Source organism: Apteryx rowi, unplaced genomic scaffold, assembly GCF_003343035.1.
Source record: "Apteryx rowi isolate R43461 unplaced genomic scaffold, aptRow1 scaffold_164, whole genome shotgun sequence".
NCBI classification, from domain to species: Eukaryota; Metazoa; Chordata; class Aves; order Apterygiformes; family Apterygidae; genus Apteryx; species Apteryx rowi.
This window is the reverse complement of record NW_020447908.1, coordinates 1,114,892-1,131,120: the sequence shown is the minus strand read 5'-3', so window position 1 is coordinate 1,131,120 and position 16,229 is coordinate 1,114,892. Positions and strand designations below refer to the sequence as shown.

The following is a 16,229-nucleotide window of genomic DNA, read 5'->3' as shown; positions in this document are numbered from 1 at the left end:
ATGCTCAATAAATAATAATGATAAATATTAATTATAGGCACTTACAGTTTGATCACATTACACCTATCAAAAATCAGTTTACCTAATCCTTTACTACCGCTATCTTCCTGCTAGTTCCTCAGCTGATTTTAACCTCTCTGTGGAAGACTAAGCCATGGGGGGAAAAAAGCAGAATAGCAGTGAAAATAGCATTACTCATCTTGGTAATGGTGGAAATCTCCTTTTATTTAAAATAATTACTTTTAGTTTTCCAATCTTTTACCAGAGAGTTGAAACATAAATAACATCCCATTTTTGTTTCTTGGACTCTCAGCAACTTGATCTCTGCTACTAATGTCTTCTTACTTCTCTGGGGGGAATAAAGCAGAAGAAAGAAGATAATGATTTAATCAAAGAAAACTGAAATGATAGTTTTGCTGTACAGACATAAACAGAGTTGTGGGTTTTCTCAGGATTTCTTTTGGGGAACCATAAAGAAAATACAGCACTTAAGAAATAAGAGTTAATACACGCTTCTAAGAAGTGTCTTTCTATTTGAGGAAAGGACTGAAGTCTAATGCATTATTGGTTATATCTTGAAACATTTATGATGTTGTGAAAACAAGGTGTTTAGTCTGTATTTTATCTTCACTTTGTTTATTCCTTACAGTAAAATCAATCGTTAGTAATAGCTTCATATATTGCTGCGTGAAATGGAACCTAAACCACACAYGAAAGTGGAAAATTGTTAAAATAAGGTGTGAACCTTAGTGGCTGAAGTTTCACTAAGTAATTGGCTAGAGAGGAACCAACCAGAAGTCTAATGTTACTCCACGCTCTCGTGCTCTCATTTTGAAGTGTTACTGGCATAATCAAGTAGCCAGTGTACAGAGAAATCTTCAGGCCATTAGCACTGTAGGACAGTAACATTTTCAAAATGGATTTCCCATGTCTTTTTCTTCTACTTAGGGGAAAATGGTATGATCAAAACTACTGTACTAAGGATATCAGATACTACATATGAGGTATCTGCTTACTGTCCAGCAGCAAAAATATGTACAATATCACTGAGATGATCTGTTTCAAGACTCCTTTCTCACTTTTTAGCAATGTTAGCTGGAAAGTAGCATGGAACTTCCAAGTGTAAATGTGTCTGAGATGTTGGAGACTAACCAAATGAAAGGTGAATTTAGAGTTAAAAATAGTATAAGCAGCTTAAAGGCTTATAACTATAGATGAAAGATTATATTCTGTATGGGAGTTTTGCAGGCAACTCAGGCAGAAAGTGTTCAATGTCACTGATAAGTTTGTCTCTTTCCATATATATAAATAGTCTCTTTATATATTATATATAAAAAAATAAGATGAGAAACATCAGCAAATAAAGATGAAAATGTTACAAGCTACTGGAGTACCTCATTTTCCCTTAACCTTCTAACATTTTGCAAGTACTTTATTTCTTTCCTTTAAAAAAATATAAATAAATGCATACTGTGCTACTTAACAACATTAAGAGCATCAGCCTGCTCTGCTGGCTAGATCTGGATCAAACCATAGGGATCAAAAAGAATATAAATGTACCTGATATTCCAGCATCTCTAGAAATAAACTGCTTGCAATAGAAAGGGTAAGGAGAGGCAGAATACATGTTGAGCATTTTATTTCCAAATGTTCTTTCACAGTTACTGGATTAACTCACCCTTCATCCCTTCTTTACTCATTCAGATCTTGACTCCTTTATGCTCTGCTGGCAAATTGAAGGTCTGCCTTGTGGTCAGAGGTCACTGAATTAATCACCTTAAACAAGAGCTTTGCTGAGGTTTCAGAATTTCTAGTGTGACCTAATTCTCCTTTCTGTTTTCCACAACTTTCCCAGCATTTCCCCTGTCGTTTGTAAAGGAAAACCAGCAGAATATGATCGTGAGATGGAAAGTGCCAGGAAACGAGATGTATCATGGCCCAGCTTACAGGAAAGCGAATGGAAGCCGGCTCATCCCCCAAGCCTGGAGCAGCGGTTTGGTGGTGAGGGTCTCCTTGGGCAGGATTTGGGCAATTTGGCCAGGGCAGCCATGGGGGGAGTCACGTGCATGGCCATGGTGGCAGCTGCAGGACTCGCAGGCGGGACAGCGCAGGCCCCATGGCAAGCCCAGACCACGAGCCACCTCCTGATGGTCATGGTGACATCCCTGCTTTGAGCCCTAGCAGCCACAGACAGAAAAGATCTATTCAGCCACCCAGTTAGTCCAAACGAAAATGCAAGGCTGCTCCTCAATGCTATGCCCAATATAGTTTTCAAATTACCGCTATAAGAGTGTTGCAGTTGCTTACGATTTGATGTAGGAGGCTCTGCAGAGGGCAAATCACTAAAATAAAAGAAATCCCTGGGCCAAAACCTTTTAGAAATTGGAACTGTGACCAGACAAGATGAATCAAGAGAAACTGAGGCCTGTTCTGCTACAGAAACTGAGGCGCAGTACTTCTGCTTGCACAGTGGTACTCTGCTGCGAGCAACACAGTCTCCGCAGGGCCAGTGTGCACCCAGGGAAGAGCAGGAGTTAAAGCACCACCAGGCATTTCTGTATGTATAAATGTGTCCCCTTTCGTGCACTGTAAATATCTCCTCTTTGGCTAACTCTACCAATAGAAATTGTCACCCTGGATGTCTATACAAGAAAAAGTATTCCTGTTATGAGTGTGTACAGTTTACCTGCAGACCAGGTGAAATGAGGGTGTAGATATATATCTTTACAGTGGTTTATGCCACACGGGTGAGGAGAATTCACCTGGAAGAAAAACAGCCTTTTATTTTACTTCTTGGAGATGATTTTTTGTCTGAATCCGTTCCCTGCTGTGGTTCCCCGCTGCAATGGTGCAAACAGACGTGCCAGGCGGGCAGGCACTGCAGGGCAGGGATGGGGCGAGGGGAGGAGAGCAGGAGGGTCCCAGGCACGGCGGGTGCCCAACCGTCCGCGGGCACCGAAACACTCGCCGCCCTTCGTTTACTCGCTTGTTCTTTGGTCCCAGGACAGAGGGCCCGCATGCACAGCCTGCTCCCCAGCGACCTCGGTGTAGGCTTACGTGGGCTTCCTCTCTCGCAGCCTTCTCCTCTCCTGTAATATTGGGAGGGAGTCAGTTTTCATATGAATTAATATTCGAGGGGCATGGTGGGAGCAGCAAATCCTTTGAAGAGCAGAAAAAGTCTTTCTAGACACGTCGCTTTGGAGCCTATTGCAAGCCAAAGCTGTGGCTGAACAACTGTTCATTGACTAACACAGCAACTGTACCTTGATCAGTGTAATACCAGAGCCAGGACTTTTGTATATTCTCAATTTCCACTGAATCAAATAAGATTTAAGAAAGTGATGTAAAAAATTCAGTGAAATTAGAGCCATGGTTGAGAACCAGGGCCCAACCATATTTATTTTCCATTGTCTCCAGGTCTCTTCAAATATGGAGAATATACTAAAAAAGAAAGTGTACCTCACTCCCACACCTGGGGGAGTCGATGCAGACAACAAGCAAAGCCTGTAACTGCTCAGCCCCCTGGCCCCATTGCACCCTCTCACTTGCTGACATTGCTCTCTGGGATTTTGTAGACATTAATTCCCCTTAACCAGATTGCTTTATTATCTGTTCCTTCGATCTCAAGTACACCTTGAAAGATTGCATTTAAAATGTAAAATAAAAAAGAACTAATTCCATTAACTCAAAATAGGTCTCTAATTGACCTCTTAATGAAGTGTATTTAACATGACACTATACCATTTTCATATGTAAAGGGGATGATTCTTAATAATTCAGTGCTTCTATTTTCATTCTATAGAATGTCTTCCAAGGGACTGGGGAGAAAATTGTGAATTCATGTCGTTTATCACTCTGCCACAGAAATGAAACTAGCTGCCACTGACATAAAACGGCATATTTTACACCTACCTTGCCATGMTTTGCTCCTGCAATGTTAGGCTCCAAAAACTTTACAGCTTTCAAATTAACAAATATACTGGAAACATGCATGTGAATAAGCTGTTCTTCCATCTTTTCAATAACAGAAGGGTTCCTCACGTAGTAGGAGACCGTCAGCATTTCCCATTGCAGGATTCAGCTCAGAGCCACTACTATTCTGAGGAATAAGATGTATACAGTGTAGCATTTGTTACTTGGATTTTACATTTCTCTCATACCTACTGTGTCCCACCCATTTATCCCATCCCCTCCATCCCCAGAATGACAGTTCTCATTTAATCTAAACCCTCTTAGATTAAGCAGGCAGGTAATTTACTCCCACAGTAAAGTCCATTTAAGCTGCTGGAGTGATGTAAAGAGGAGTTTGTTTAAATGAGAATCTGATCCTTAATGTTAAGCTTGCAGACCTGCTTGAAATATGCTCTTGTTAAGGCTGTCAGTAAGACTTTTAATCTGCATTCAATCTTGCATTCATATGGGAACTGTGTGTGGTATTGACTGATGTTTTATTATTATTTGGTAGATAAAAATATTTAAATTAAAAACAACCTACTCAACTGCAACAGGGGCTTTATATAGTCATTACACCGTACTTCTCCCACTGTTGAAAGTGTAGGAGGCATGTTATTTTTCTAGCACTTAACGTGCAAAATGTGACATATTTTAAGAACATTATCAGGCTGTAGCTTTAGAAATCAACTTAAATGTAAAAACAAAGAGACAAACCAATAATCTTCTGACAGTTTCCCTCAGCTAAAGTGTTCCAATAAGCTATTTTTACATTTATTACTTCTTTTTGTCTTTTTCTTGCTAGGTTTGGAGGGATAGATAATAGTTCAGACCTTTTCACCCAAATAGGATATAACGCACCATGAAAGCTGGACACATCTTCAGAATCCAAATGTCAGCTGCAGTTAAGATGAACTGCTCCATTTTAAGATGTAGCTAGTTAATTTGTAGTTCACTGGAAAACTCAGCAACAGTATGAGGAAGGGAACTGGAAAGAAAGTCGGTCTTCACCAAGATCGAGTGTGACAGCTTGCTGGCTATGAGAGCTCTGGCACTGTTACCTCCTCGCTCCAAAATACTAGGAAATAGCAGCTTTGTTACAGAACACACAATTTAAAGTGTCATTGTCAGATTTGCAGTATTTCTTCTGTTTGTGGGCTTTGTATTTTACATGCTTGACAGTATGTTTGTTATAAACTTATCTTCAGATACATGCCAACAGAACACACTGTAAATTGTACATCCAGACCCCGGGGTTTCTTAACTCTAGGCCTCCAACATCTGCTGCACACTTGTTGCGTGGCTGGAACATGAACAGAGCTTTTAATTTTGTTCTTTGAATTTTGCATTCCTGTTTTTAAATGCTGTTTGTGTAATTTATGCCTTGCAAGCTCACAGAGGTTTGGTGGAAGGGAACTTCTTCTTCATTTGAATTCTCTGAAGTGCAATATTTCTTTTGGCTTAATTTTTTTCCTCCTTCCAAGCTTATGTATTGTCATCTGACAAATTGGATATTTCTTTTCCAGCAAGTTATTTGAACATGTATTTGTAGCTGCTTTTAAGAACAGTACAGCCTTCAGTTAATTTCATTGTTATTTTAYGTGCCAGATGTGGTTGTTTTCCACAGCTGGAGTATTAGAGAAATGTTGCACAACATCCATTCATTCTTTTACAGATTGAAATTAAAACGTACAGATCAAAGATAAGTGGGTCTCTGAACTGCTTGTAGAACCCAATACTGGTTTCTTTCACTTGTCTGTTTATGTTGAAGTAGATTCAGGCTTGCAGTCACCTTCCTGCCAAAATACAAGCTCATTGCTCATTTCCACTGTCCCTGTGCATCCTCAGCCGGTTTGGTTCCTACACTTATCTGACTGCATTTGACTAAGGTGTCCATTGAGCAGAATTTGAAACATGAAGAAAAAAAAATTATTCAAACCTTCAAAGAAAGTGAATTCTTAAAACATCCTTTTGATTATTCTCTATTGATTAATGTCACCATATTAGCAGATTTGCTTTTAATAATCAGAACTTGATTAAAAGGTAAGACGTGCCCTGAAGTTTATCCATGCCCTGTGTTAACTCTTTTTATCACCTTCTTTGGACAATTGCTACCTAGAGGAATAGCTGATATCTCTAAGAATGATTCACTTTTTAGACCAACTGACGCTGCACGCTGCCTTCGAGAAGGGGCCCGTCTCTCCGGGGCAGCGTACAGCGAAGGGCTGCCATGGATCCAACTGCAGTGAGGACAGGAGCAAACAGCCAAACATGACACATGCAACCAGACAGCCCATAAATTACTGATGTGCCCAATCTGCAGAAATCTACAAAGCAGTGTCCTTGAAACACTCTACATATTTTAATAATTTAATTGAATATATGTTTTATGCATTTATTCCGTAAATACTCTCTGGTCACTGACTCTGCACTCTTCTGGACTTCTAACCTCCTCAGAGAGGTACAATAAGGGAATATCCTGCACATGGGAGAAGAGAGTTTTCTTTAGATGTCAGAATTCAATATCCTTCTGTTTTAATTTTGTAGATAAACTAGATCAGGAATTCACAGACCAAGTCATTAGGGCTTTGAAAGGTCTAAACAAAAACACCATTTTGGCATTGGAAAAATACAAAAACATATAGGCAGCACTTTCTGTTTTCAAGGTGCCATACAAACCTTAACTAACAAGTAAACCTTGTGTGCCTTAGCTAGAAAAGTCCCTTTGTCAGTCTTGGACTTTCCCCCCAAAACCAACAACAAAAGCCTTTATCCTAACTGCTGGACTAGCAGTGAGCACAGACTATGTCTTGACTGACAGAATAAGATGAAATAAAAAGCTTCAGAGATAATGAAACAATCTCTTGAAAGTAGACTGGATTTCATTACCAAAGACTGTGCAGCACCACATCTGTACTCCTGACGGGCAGGACCCCGTGGAGGCAACTCTCCTCTAACCCTATCTCCAAACCCACAGTCATTATTTGTGTCCTGCCAGTCACTGAAACTGCGTGCTGAAAAGGCCAAGAGAGACTTTGGCGCTGTGGCATTAGCCCCTCAGAGTGAAAGCTAATGTGGATCTGTAGGGAGAGAGTGGAAAGCTTTGCATGCTGCTTATTTCATTACTCCTGATCTGTTTACACAGGGATATAAAGATATAAACAGTATTTCACAGCCAAGTGCCCTAGGTGGTCCTTCCTCAGGGAATTTACAGCCTGGACAATTCATAGATGGAGCTGACGCAAGGGTGGGCTTTAAGCAGAAAGGGAAAGAGACATCGAACAGATTCAATACATTCTAGCTGGTTTGTGGTGCTCAAACATTACAGTTCCCATCTTCCCTGTTTTCTAAATTGTATTTCCGACAGGAGTTTTGACGGGCGAGTGAAGAGTTAACAGGACTGAAGTTTGTCAATTGATACGCAGAAGAACTGATAGCACAAGAGCTGACCTGCGCAAAGCTGTTGAACAGAGGACTTAACAGGACTAAAGTCGTCTACCAACCGATATGCGCAAGGATTGACATGCGCAAATTAACAAGACTGAAGAGGTCTGCCACCTGGAATCCGCACGGACCCCCGGGGAGGGCAGAAGCAATACGGAGGTGTTGGGGTCTTGCCTCGCTAGCAGGGTCCTCCCAAGCAGACAAACAGACAGTCCTGCGATTGTGAAACTCGCAAAAGTCAGCAAAAGCAGTGTTTGCCCAGAGCCCCAGCCGTATAAAAAGAGACTTGGGAGCTAGGAGAGTTTGAGCAGGGACGGGAACGTGACCTGACCATCCTCTCCGGCTGGACCGTGAGTATTCCCCCCCCTCCCCTTTTCCTGGGACGCTGSGTTAAGGTAACTCCTCGAGGTTGAGAGCCCTCTCACTAGGAGAGTGAACAAGCTAGCTTTCAAGCAGGGATAAGCAGTGCTTCCAATTAATAGCTCAGTAATCGACAGTTTCAGGTTATCCTTTCTAAATTAGTAATCACATTATTTTAATAGATGTTACTAATCCAAGAACTTGTGTGAGGAAATAAACATCTTTTTTTATTATTATATTACTGTCTCAGTCATTGCTATCGAACCTTCATAGCGTGACAGTGCGACAAGTTTGGATGTGGCCCATGGGGAAAGCAAAACAGAGGAATCATGTCTTGGGAAGGAGATCAAGCTGCAAGTCTCATGAAATCGAGGATGTTCTTGGTGCAAGGTAATACCTGGGTGGAAGATAACCAGGAGTGGGGGAGCCCATGGAGGCAGGTATCAGGTATGAGCAAGAGAAGTTTGGAAAGGAGGTTGAAAGGTTTGGTAAGCAGCTATGCACAGCTCAACAGTGATGCTGGGGACCTGCAGAGAGGCTGACTTAGCAAGGTGGAAAGAAGAGAGGAAAATTATTTCAGTGGGATTCATTTGCGTAAGACAAGAACAACAGACTGAGGGTGAGGCAAAGAAGAAAAAGGATGAAGAAACAGGTTGCACTAAACTGGATCACAAGATAACGTGGCCTAGAAAATAGTATTGAATTTCTTTATATCTCCTTTACAATCCTATGCTAACATGTTACATAGGTAAATTTAAAGTTTTGGGGGGCTGAAAGCTTATTTTCCTGATTATCTCTGTTGGCTACACATTGCTATAATTAAAAGGCCCTGCTCTTTCCACAGCATGAACTCAACACCAAGTACGAACTGTTAAAGACAAAACAACGTGCAAGCACATGTCAGGAGGAGGACATGAAGGCTAATATAGCTCAACCATTGGCACAAAAGCAATACCCAGCTGAACAGTAGGTATGAAGGCTATTTTTCATATTAAATGATTTCTTAGTACAAATATCTCTAGAAGAAAAATATTAATGTCATCTTGCCCTTCCACAGGACATTTCTTCTGCAGATCTCAAAGCACACTACAAAAGTGGTCGCATTTATCCACAGTTAGAAACAGACACTAAGAAATTCAACAGTGTTTATGCACCCAGATTTGGATCACTTCAGACCTTTCAGGACTGCTAGATGGGAGGGGGGGATCAAACACTCATAGCATTCTGCTAACACACATGCTTCTTGATTTTTATAACCATTCATTTGAGAAACCACATTAACACCTGAATGTTGCCTCATTGCATTGTGCAAAGCATTTCTAAGATTTGAACTGGCATATTATTCAGATTCATTTCACTAAACAGCAATCATGCTGGTCAATAAGTTGTCTGCTTTCGATGTTAACTTTCCAATATCCTCCTAATTGACTCTCAGGAGAATTACTGTTAGTGCTAACTGCAGTGGAGTACTGAAGAAGTGCGACTATTGTAATCTTTCCAAGTCAAAATCACTTGAAAAAACAAGATGTTTTCTTAAGGAGCTGAGATAAAACAGAGGATTAAAGAACAGAATAATGAAATTATTATAGAGAGCATCTCTGTTTTCATTCTGACTAGTATTTTGCAATCAAGTGCAACACCTTGCATGTCCTATATGACAAACAGTTATTTTAAGAAAAAGTTCCACTGGGCAGGTAAGTACTACCCTGAATTAGAATGCACCTCTCTGTTTCCTATAAAATTTAAAATAAATAACCTAGGGGAAATAATTGTCTGACTGCTGAGAAATGATACATAAAGCATGACTATAAAAGAGTGGTATACTCTCTGAGTACATATTTGAATGTTCCCTAGTTGCCACTGATTACAGCTTGCCACATCAACAAAACATCTGGTCGGGTATTTTTCTTACATTGAAATCTCTTGGCTGAGCAGGAATTTTTATCTCAAAAGCAGCTGAAACCTTTGTTTATCATCTCATAGGACATACTGTTAGACTCTCATACTGAAGATCTTTTTTAATGACATGCTTGATGGGACTGAACAGTGTATGTTCACCAGCTTTCACCTTCACTATTAATAACAGCACAGTTCCTATCTGAAACGTCTTCTATAATTGTGTAATTACACACCTCATTTATCCAATTGTTAAACCAAGAGTCTGATTAAATATTAACAACTGCTTGGTTCTCCTAGTGTCATTAGTTGGAAAGCAACCCTGTAATCTCAGGTAACACATGACGGTAATTATCCTTCACAGTCGCACTTAGCTGAAAATCCAGCATGATCAGAGCGGATAAGGTTGCCCAGTGGAAAATACATTCCCGCTGTATTCTTTGCTATCTTAATGGTGCCCAAGCCATGCACCTTTTCTAGGGACTTTCCACTAGATAAAAGGAAACAGTAACAGAGTACTTTGAGGAGGGTACCAGTTGGTTTTGCTCCTTTAGTCCTGTGCTTTCATGGTCATAAATTGCAGACTGGCTTCAAAAGTTACAATATGATTTTTACTTAAAGAAGAGCCAGTTTGTTTTCGCCCAAAGAATCCCTTGTCATGGAAAGCAAGTGGGAGGGCAGAGCAGCTGGGCTTGCCGTGGGCGACGCAAAAGCAGCAAATGCACCTTGTCACCTGGCCTCGCACCAGAGAGGAGCCAGCTCCGCCAACTTCACAAATTATTAGGCAAACCGAGCTGAAACACATAAACCAAGAGTAAGCTGCATTTATGTAACACTCGGCAGGGGAGAATCAGCGGGCTCTTTAAAATAAAATGTTGCAAAAGAGAGTATCAAAATGTTATAAACAATCCAAAGCAATGGCAAACAGATGTTTTGTTGGGCAGCAGCCAGGGCCCCCTGAGAAGAGCCCTGCAGCAGACCCCACCGCACAGGTACTGAGGACCTCTGGACCCTGGAGGTCCCAGGCTGTAGCGGGGAATTAAGGGATGCCACCCTGCCTGCAGGGAGGTCTCCATCAGGGCTACGCGCAGGAATTGGAGACCCGGAGATATCCACCTCGCCTGGTAACCCCAGACTTGTACCTCCATCTCTGCTGGAGGTAACAAGGTTGGAAACCACCTGCCCCGTTCCTGCTGTGCTCCCGCCACAGCCGGCGGGGAGGCCGCTTGCAGCGCTCTCGGAGCAGCCCCCCGTCCCTCCGGGGTGCCCACGGCGCAGCACCTTCCACCCCAGGGTGTGGGTATGCCTGTGGGGAGGTATTGCTGAAACCAGTCCAGCAGAGGCCGTCTTCCCCCGGTCGTCGAGATGGTGTTAATAGAGGACCGCCTAGAGCAGTTGGTTTTTCCCCCGTTAACATCTTATTATGATGAAAGGAACAGTTTATACCTCCCAGAGTTATTGCTTCCAGCCTGTCTGTAAATTCAGGTGAAGCCATACATCTGGTTCAGGTTTTCAGGCTTTTCTGTGCAGCCGAGAGGACTGAAAATGTAATTCCTGAGTAAAGAAAGCCGGGCAGTCGGAGCAGCTCGGTGCCAGGGCAGGTCCCGACACGGCACTCCCTGGCTGAGGAGCGAGCCTCCACGGTGGAGCGTGGCCCTGTCACACCTCCCTGGGGCGAAAAGCACCCACCGCGGGACCTCTCATCCTGCGCGCGCAAGCAGGGCCCCGGCCTGGCTGTGCCCAGGGCCAGGGCATGCCAACGGGTCAGGTTTTCCCCAGGGACACCACAGCCGGCAGCCCGGCCAGCGCCTGCGGAAGAGCACACTCGTCTGCAATACGCTGCTGCTCACCCTGGGCTCCCCACACAGYGCTGGCTGGGGATGAATTCGAAATACAATTTGCCAGATCAGAGTCAGAAATCAATAAACTCYATCAGCTAGGATCTAACAGCTGCCTGAAACAACAGGTTATAGCAGCTGATGAATACTTTAAGATGGGGAAAATGAATCAAAAATAAGACCAAAATATGATCAGAAAGCATGGTCTCCAGCTGCCAGCCTGACAGGAGAGAAAAACCCAAGAGAAATAATTACATTCAGGTATGGCCCTTAAAGCACAGCTAGAGCAACCTCTTCAAGAATGGATAATACATTTATCTGGGAGGCAGGTTATGATACAAGTTACCAAATGGCTCTTTGTTCAAGTTTCATTTGCTCACTTTTGTGATTCATAAAACTGAGTTATCAATTGCTGTGTTCTTTCTGAAATCCCCTTTATGCAACCCTCTTCCACCCCTCTGCAATAATCTCTGTGTGTTACTTGCTCCATTTGTGTAAATAAAGGCTTCATGAAGTAACACAGGTGCTCATAACTGAACCCCAAGAGGGATTTTTTTAGGCTCAGCGTACATGCTTCAGCTCACCTTAGCAGCATGCAGCTTACTGGCAAGAAATGCAACACAACATGCTCTAGCCAGGAAAATGTGAAATCTCCATGTAGGCTCCAGAGTATCAGAGCATGACAAAGCCCTTCCTCTGCTTTTTGCCTTTCCCACCAATGGCATAAGGAATGGGATTCGAGCCAGAAGTTGTTAACTATACACAGGAAACGTAGCAGAAGGCAAATGCAGGGTGGATGGTGAGTGTGGTACAGATGCCCACAGAGACAAGCCCGGAAAGACATAGTGACGGGCACTCTCAAGGGCTGGACCATGTTTCTCAACTTCTCCAGCATGGTCTGGAGATGCAAAACTCAGGATCCATCCCCAGTTGAGACACTGTGGGTGGGGGAAAGCCATGGACTTCACTCTCRCTGAAAGCACTTCAGAAAGACAATCATTTCTGTCTGTCACAAATTCATAATGCCGACTGGATACCTGAGCGGTTGCTTTTCCCAGCACATTGCACAGGTCACCCACTGAGGGCAAACCTGCGCTCACCTGCAGGCACCACGCACAGAGGCAGGTGCAAACCGCAATGTGCGAGCCACAACCACATAAGGGATTACAAGTTGCCATCACGTGCAATCTTTTAAGGGGAAAAACCACGCCAAACAAGAGCTTCCCGCTGGAGTCATAGAGTGAGTCAGTGAGAACAGATGGACAAACAGAAGACTTTGTGGTCAGTGGATGAAAAGCGTACGAAATATTGGTAAGGACACCTGTTTCCAGTTTGTACTCAAGAGTGTTAGCAGGCACCTAATGACTAAAGATAAACTAAGGAAGAGGCACTGACTTGGCCACCAACCATGGAGACATTTCTGGCTCATTACAATCTTTGGATGTTACAATAAATAAACTACTTAAAACAGAGTTATGTTGTTACTATTTGAATGTATTATAACAACTGACTGCCAGAAAAAAAACCTCTAACAGGCGTCTGACAAAATCTCAAAGGGCAGATATACATAAGCAGGTTTTAGCAGCACAACACTCGGTATCTTCTGTATTACTACAAAAAGTTTCACTGTAAAGTAAAACTGYTTGGAGGAATTTGTACGTTCAGATAAGATTGACCTGAATACAGGGCTTTTTTCCKTGGGGCTTTCCGCAGACATTTTACAGAAACTGTTTTAGAAACCAGTATATCAGCCCTTACCTGTTATTGCAGTGAGAGAAACCAGGCAGTCTGCACTTCCTCCTGCTGATACAGAGGATCTGAAAACGTGATCACCATTGYGCAGGAAAATTGCCCATTTCCCCAGAAAGGCAGGACTAGCAGGTCTGTGGCTGAGGAGTTACACAGAGGAAGCACGAGCACACCACCGTRAAAGATAACTGCTCCTGCCTCTGCTGCCTTTACCTTTCCAGCACCAGGGGTAGAAATGAGGCAACTACAGCAAACAGAGATATATGATCTTGGGGAACCACCTGCAAAATCCCCCCCATAAGTGTTCCCCAGAAACCTTCTGGCCTTGCAGACCTCTCGCCAGCCGCTGACAGCCATCGATTCTGCCGAGTCTCTCGTGGCTGTTTGGAAACCCTTCACGGGCTCCCCCACGCCACCATTTCCCTGCCCGCTGCGGGATGTCTGCTCCCACCTGATACAGGGCTGGGCTGAGCACTGGTCTGAATGAAAAAACCCACTGTGGAATTCAGATAAGTTGTCTTAGCTGACGTCTGTCTAGGGAAGGCACGATCCCATGTCGTTATGACTTTTTTTTTTTAATTTTAAATTCAAAAAAAAATCAATGAAATCAGTATTTAACTCAAATTTTCAATTTCTGATGGCAAGCTTTAAGAAATTAGTGAAACAGGTTAATGAAATCAGCTGAAAAATTCAAGTGCATAAATGTGGGATAGGCATGAAATTTCTCTCAATAAACATAAAAATGCTTCTAAAAACCAGTATCCCAAACAAGGGGTAAAAGCATGTAAGGAAGTCTCCCTAACCTGACACGTCAGAACAAATATTAGGAGTAAGCACTGAATGAGTGATTGAAAATAACACTGATCGGCAAAGCAGATTTACTCTTACAGGTATAAAGGTGTAGGGACATGAAAACTACCAGAAGACAAACCCCGTTACACCTTGCAAGGGAGATTAAAGCAAAGAGCACAGGCGCTGCACTGACATAAGTGCACAAAGTGAACAACAAACAATGAGGTAGGGCTGCTGTGCAGTGAGCATGGGGTAAAGACTGACAGTAATCTAGGTGTGACACTTTGCCTCAGTTTTTAGTAAGGACCGCTCTGAACATGTGCACAAAAGCCAAATGACTAATGGGGACCCAGACATAAAAGGGAAGGTGCCCTTCCTAACCTGAAAAAGAATTGGTTGCCCTGTAGCTGGGAATGACCAGACTGTCTCCACTGCGAAACATCTACCAAATGAAAAGCACCAATATGTGACTCAATAYATGAGCCAAAAATACATAATAAGGAGGGAATAAAGCAGTCTTAGCAACTGTAGCACTTCTAGTCAGTCCTCAATATTGAACAAAGATTTGAAAACATTTTTGAAGTCAAAAAATAATTAAAGACATGCAGGTCAGCAYATGCTCCCAAAAGTTGTTTACCCTCAAACTGATCCGATATCATCCTTTACTAAGATGCCTAACTTTTTGCACAGGTGTGACATGTTAAAAGTAAGCTATCTGGACTGCCAGTGAAATGGTGTCATATGTAAAACAGTTATTTAATGAAGCAGTTTTAAAGTGGGTTTAAATTGGCCAAGAGGAAGAAGATGATGGGTTGTGCAGAGATGGAAGCCATCAAGGTAAAGATGGGTATCAGAATACCTGGAGGGTCAGCATTTCGAGATATTTTATTTAATATTTTTATTAATGACTGCTTAAAAAGGTAGGAGAATCCTAATGAAATTTGTGGATCTGACAAAGTCAGTAGGTATTATAAGTGTGATGGAAACGTTGAAATGATATGTCTGAAGACTTAAAGGACTGTGGATTGATTTTGGYTGCACCAACTCCAAATCATGCACCTAGATACACATAAGGAGAACTTTAGCTTTAACATGGGACTTATTATTTGGCTTTGACAGAGAAAGAGGAGGACTGTTAGATCACAAAGCCATTACAAGCTACCAGTGCAATGAAGCAGTAAGAAAGGAGATCAAACATTATAAACTAAGAAGTTTCTTTGTATTGCCCTGGGTCTAACCAGCAATTGCCCAGGCTTTCTTATACAACACACTTACAGGGAGGCATTTTCTCCCTGCTGCAGCTCCTCTAAGCACTGAGCCCCCTTGCTCAGCTCCTCTCCAACTGAGGGTACTTACACCTAACACAGAAAACAAGCAACAACGAGAGAAACGCATGTGAACTCGTTGAACGGTCTCTGAAGCGCGGCTCACTCATTAAGCAATCCTTGCAGCCTTGGCGGGCAGCAAAAGCAGGGACTGCTGTTACTGACCGGCCACCACCTCGAAAATCCTCCTCCTCCTCTGCCGTCGGGCCTCAGAGGTGCTGAACGCTCAGGCGAGAGAGCGCAGCGGCATTTACTCCCCACTTCCTCTCGTTAACTAAACCAGAGCGTTTCAAGTATGTAAGTATCAAAGTGCAGCACACCAAACTTCGCATTGATTATTTTAACATAAAGCCTGTATCAGGTTTCATGAGCAAAGCATTTTATRGGGGACAAAACGTATTATATTCTCAACAACGAGTCATGGTTTTCTTATTTGGATGCTGATGGAGTCTGCAAACAACTCCAGTGTTTTATCGCATTCACCGCGAACACTGTGGCTCAGCAGTGATGAGGAAGAGTGAAACAGAGGAAGGCTCGGTGCAGGCAAACCTCTTCCCTTTCCTGGTCATAGACCTCCCCAGATGAATTCAGCCTACGTTCAGATGGGCTCATTTCAACCAGCATTGCCACTTGGGTTTACTAGAGATTTTTTGTTTGATTGTTTCTGATCTTTTTTTTACAGTTTCCTATAAACTGAATGACTGGAAAGGATTTTGCTGGCAAGGCCTGTTGTATCCAGACAGGAGGGGGATAAGGAAACACCTAACACAACATAATTTACCGTTTGCCACAGGACATGTGACAATGTAGTTGCCATTGCATTTCAAGGCTATTTCTCCAAGTGCATTTCAATCTTTCTCTATTTGAAATCCCT

At 42.6% G+C, this 16,229-nt stretch overlaps 1 long non-coding RNA gene across 8 annotated transcripts; it reads right to left on the bottom strand.

The window, feature by feature from the left end:
- Positions 1-204: 204 nt before the first annotated feature.
- LOC112963202 lies at positions 205-13,676 on the bottom strand. 8 transcript variants are annotated; one of them, XR_003252528.1, is made up of 4 exons: positions 13,248-13,676; positions 3,913-5,835; positions 1,679-3,089; positions 205-349 (listed from the first exon to the last, which is right to left on the bottom strand). It is a non-coding gene; the product is annotated as an uncharacterized LOC112963202 (long non-coding RNA). The 8 variants fall into 8 exon arrangements; XR_003252530.1 differs by having other exon boundaries at positions 205-1,863; positions 2,687-3,089; XR_003252524.1 differs by having other exon boundaries at positions 205-3,089; positions 3,913-4,099; positions 4,813-5,835.
- Between the last annotated feature and the right edge of the window lie 2,553 nt (positions 13,677-16,229).